We start from the raw sequence: 5,265 nt of genomic DNA, 5'->3' as shown, positions 1-5,265 counted from the left end.
GCTTCTCCATAGTGAAAAACTAGTACATCTCTTTGGAAGAGTAGACAAAAGTGACTATAACATTCCGCTATCAAGACTAGTGGTTGGTCATGGCTATACTGTATGATTGGAACTTTCACTTCTTAATATAATAGAGCCAACACTTTGCATGCATATGTTGTTATTGTATTTCAGTTATCTTGGTTATTCTAATGATATATGTATCTATTTGCTTACGCATGCATGTATGGACTCTTTCTGTATAAGTATGTATGAATCTTAATGAGATGTGTTGTTGGTTTAACCATCACTTTGGATTGTTAGCTTACTTGCTTTCCAGTCTGTGATGCATCTTCACTTGTGTGTTCCCTTCCAAGCCGCGTGCTTCCATATGTTTCTAAGGGGCACACTCACCTCACTTTCTGTGTGTTAGAACCATTCATGCACCTTCCTTGGCTTGCTGCGCATGTCACACCCTTTCTACCAACAAGGACATCTTACTTACCTCTGCATGCAACTACAGTCAAGGCGATAGTGTAGAACCCACTGCTAGGACTCCTACACCAAATGGTCTGAGGTCTAGTTGGGACTTCTTAACATGGAGATTCCCTGACATGTGGGCGGGTCCAACACCATCAACATTTCTGGTGCTATGACGAGGGCCAAATGAAAAGCTAAGTCCTCACAATCTGTTTTGAATCTTCATACATCTATCATGGATACTACCAAGCTCATCCCTATGGGATTTTTTTCGCATGCAGAACCTCTCGACATCACGAGGGAGTTTGTTGATCTCTTATCCGAGTTCACGTATGATGGTGAAGGCAAAGTAGCCTGGCTTGAGTACTTAGAAGACTTCTAGGAATTCCTTGCAGATGAGTTCTATGGAAAAGTGGCCAGCATGCAAGTTGCATACACACTTCATGAATCCCCACTATGGTGGTGCTGGAGTCTGCCACCTGACAACATGCACTCACGTGAGCAGTTCTGTGATCTCATTCAATCTACTTTCCATCACTTTGATCTAGAACCTCTTGAAAAAAAATTGTTACAACAATGGAAGACCTCGAAATAATTGCCCATGGATTTTTGGGACCACTTCAATGTATTACAATTTCAAGCTCTAAAAAGTCAGATGAAATTCTAGTTTCTCATGGACAGATTTGAGTATTTTCTTACCAAATTTGTTAATCCTAAGAAGAATTTCAAGCCCAAGTCCCGCTCAGAATACTTTGGTGATGGATTTGCGTAGTCATAGACGTACACGGTCATTGTCACAAGTGACTATCTATTGTACCCTCATCAAACAACTCCACCACTATAAAGTGATGTGGCAGCACATGCACACACATCCGTTCAACTGTCGCATCCTCCCAACATCACTTCTCACAATTTTCGTGCAAATTTGGTTGCAAATCCCATGGGTTGTCACATGTATTCCATATCTCATCCTCCATATTCATATTCTAATGATCCTCCAGATTGCACTGTCTTGTGTTCTTCCATTCCGGACTTTACACTTGTTTTGAACGAGGATCAAGTTAGAGACGGAGTTCGTGTTGCACAACCAACATGTGTTGTCACTTATGAGAAATATGATAGGGAGATTGAGCATCAACCCTCGGCGAAGGATGCCTCCCTTCTATCCGAGCCTCCTATATTCTTCTCTTACATCTTTGGAATTGTGCCATCCTTGATTTCACATGTGTATCTCTATCTATGGATGCACCCATTGTTGATCATTCAAAGAACACACTGAATGTCAATCCATCATCTGACAATGGAGAGGACCAGTCATTCATTGAAAATCCACTTGATTTTCATCTATTTTTCCCGAAAATCAGAGGGATAACATTCTTACTTCTCATCTACCCCTCTATGTGATTCATCAAATTATGAGGATGTCGACAAACATCCTGAATTTTCTTATCTTGGTTGTCATGATCTCTCTACTTCTTCATCTAATCACGATATTGATTCAACTATTGTTAATCTGTATAAGACATTGGTATATAATGATCTATCTGTCGAAGAAGTTGAAACCCCTGTAGACTGTCGAGGAGCTTCAACCTAAGCTGATGGTTATCTCAAGTCCCCACTCCCCTGAGGTTGGTTTCACTTCTGATCAGGAAATTGTTGAAACACCCGAGGCTCCTCATCACTCTTATGTATGTGTTGGTCCTCATTTTTGAGCAAAATTTTCTTATTAAAATCCACATAATTTCCATCATTTTCCACCATATACCATCCATATACACCTTATTTTTACCTTATTATGCATATTCAAGCAAATAAATTATGTTTTTCAATTTTTAGATTTTTTTGCAAAAATTGGGTTTTAAGAGTATTTTTGGACAGAATAAAAAATTCCCGTAATGGCTATGTGGATGACATATTTGCAAGACACTTGGGCTCGAGCTAGATACATGAATGGAAAGCTTGGAAACTAAGACTGAACTAATTCCAATTGGTTCAGTCAAAACAAGCTAAATCAGGCCCGGTCAAGGCTGGTCAAACATGACTAGTCATCTAGAAAATCAGTAGGAAATAGGGCAGTTTTATGATTTCATGGGATTGTCCATTTTTTTAGTGATAGATTGGATGGATTCAACTTGGATAGGTGGATATGGATAGCTATAGTTGTTAGAGATACTTTAGATCAGTTTGTTTCATGATCTTCTATTTAAGACAAAACTTTGAAGGCTTATGGAATGGAGAATTTATGTAATTTGATTTTGAGACTCTTTGAAGACTGAAAGATAATAGAAGAACCTGTTTCATTTCAATTTGTCATTCATGCTTGGTTGATTTACTGAAGTTACTATAGCTGAGATTTATTCAAGTGTGCAAGGCAAGGGTGGAGGGCCCCCACACCAAGCTAAATGCACTTCTTGGTTAAATTTTCATAGTTTTCATAAATTAGTTCTTGCTTCAAATTTATTCAGATGTGTGATGGTTGCTGAATGAATATTGGTTTAATTCTAATCTACATATGAAGGGACACATAGGAATTTAAGTTAAATTCCCCTTCTATTTGATCCTGAGCTAAAACTGAATTTCATTCTCCTTTTCTTATTTGAAGTTATTTATGCATTTCTAGTTTAAAGCAATGGTGATTATGATATAGTAAAATTGTGAAGAAGGACAATCTGGTCCTCCTTAGTTAGGAGCCTCTTCTTTTACATCTTCTGCATCATAAACCATTGTTAATTAGTGATTTGGATTTATCTTCATGAAAGTAGTATTGTAGGGAAGGACAACCTGGTTCTCCTAAGTTAGGAGCCTCATCTCTCACATATTACATAAGTGAATTAGAAATTATTAAAATAGGTTTATATTTGTAATATGTACTTCCTTAACTCTTTAAATTTTATCTTCTAAGCTTGGGTAAATCTGATATCTATACATTGTGGACTTGCCTCCAACTTTTACAAACCCGGAATGATAATTAAATACTTGTGTTAATTTATGTTAATAAATTAGCTCAACATTTTGGCGCCGCTGTCGGGGAGGAAATTATCAGCATAGTCAAATAGAAGATAAACAAAAACACTAAAAATTTGATTAAAAAAAAATAGTTAAGATACATTTCTCTTAGTTATGTTTCTTTATGCCTAGAAATAGAGACCCTAAAAGTAAATTCCCAAAACAAAACCCCCAACAAATACATAAAATAAAATAAAATAACTACTTACTCCATTTGCAAGACCAGATCTAAAAATGATGTTAAAGAAATCATTTAGAGAATGAGGGTATGCCACCACAAAACTATTCTCAAGTCCTTGTCCTCAATTAATAATTCTCACTAGAGATGAATCTTCATGTCTAAGGATAGAAAAGCAACAAAACATCCATGAAGATGATCCACAAGAAGAGAATCTAGAATTTTCTTCTAGTTATCTTTGTCAGGAGGTGAATGAGTCATGGATCATATGCAATGAAGATCAAACATTAGAGCCAGAAATTGAAGAATTTCTAGCATGTATATCACAAGATCCCTTGTGCATACAAGATTTTGAACAAGTACCACAAGAAGAGTTTTGTGCTATGACAATTAATGAGAGCCAAGAAAAAAAAGATCATCTTAAAACTTGGTTTCAACTAGTCATTAGCTCACAAAACTACTCCATTTTTCAACATTCTTTCTCATCAAATCTTTATGATCAGATAAATTTTCATGTCCAAACATTCATTAAAGTATATTTTTCAAATTTGGATATGAGTTTACTTATGATCTTGTTATGAAAATGGATGCATTGGAAATTCTCTTATACTTGAGAGAATGAATTATTTTTCTAAAATAGAATAGGATAGAATAGAATAAATAAATAAGTAGAATGAATTCACAATAAGAATTCCATAATAATTTTGTTTCAAACTGTCATGAATATTTCTTCAAATCATTATTCAATATTCATTTGAAAGGACTACATGGGAAAATGCAGTAAGAACAATCCTATTTTGGGTAACCATATAAGATCATTTTTAAATCATGTTTTTTTTTACATATCTCTTGAAATCTAGTTTTTGAATCCATTTTGAAATTTTCAGTTTATATCAGAAATAAAAATGTGATCAAAATCAGAACTAGGTCTCAAGTGAAATGTTGAGGACAAAGTTAGTACAACCTATATTTGAGGTGTCTAATGGAAACATTTTTACCTGAAATTCGTAGAGAATATATCCCTAGGAATATAGTTTCCAAATCAATTTGAATCACCTCAATCAGGTATAATATGAAATAGTTATTCTTAAAATACTAACTGCTTCTCAAAAAATCTGCATGGTGACAATTCTAGGTCTTGACTGTTCATTGGCATATTTGACATACCAAATCATCTTCTTTTCAAAACTTGTTTATATGGTATATATATATATATATATATATATATATATATATATATATATTCAAGTATAGTTTAAGATACAATTTTAATCATCCCATTTGGAGGTTAAATGAAAAAGATATGCCACATTTAATGATTGCATGTCTTCAAACCAACATAGTGAAACTCTCCCTCCTTGGTATGTTCATCACCAATTTTGTGATATCAAGCTTAAGAATTTTTAAAACGTGTTTCTACTGGAGAGACAAAAATGAATCTACTATAATCTCCAAGTGGAATCACATCGATCTGATAATTAACAAAGAAGTTACACTTCAAATAGTGACTATTGGTCTAATAAAAAAAATCACAAGCAACTCTATCAAACAGGTTACTCTTCATAATTTTTCAGATATCATTTTAAATAATTTTAAAAACATGTTTATACTGGAAGTAGCCA

This window comes from Pinus tabuliformis, chromosome 1_1, assembly GCF_031772625.1.
Source record: "Pinus tabuliformis cultivar Carrire ecotype Pingquan chromosome 1_1, CPIR1, whole genome shotgun sequence".
NCBI classification, from domain to species: Eukaryota; Viridiplantae; Streptophyta; class Pinopsida; order Pinales; family Pinaceae; genus Pinus; species Pinus tabuliformis.
This window is presented reverse-complemented; position numbering follows the sequence as displayed.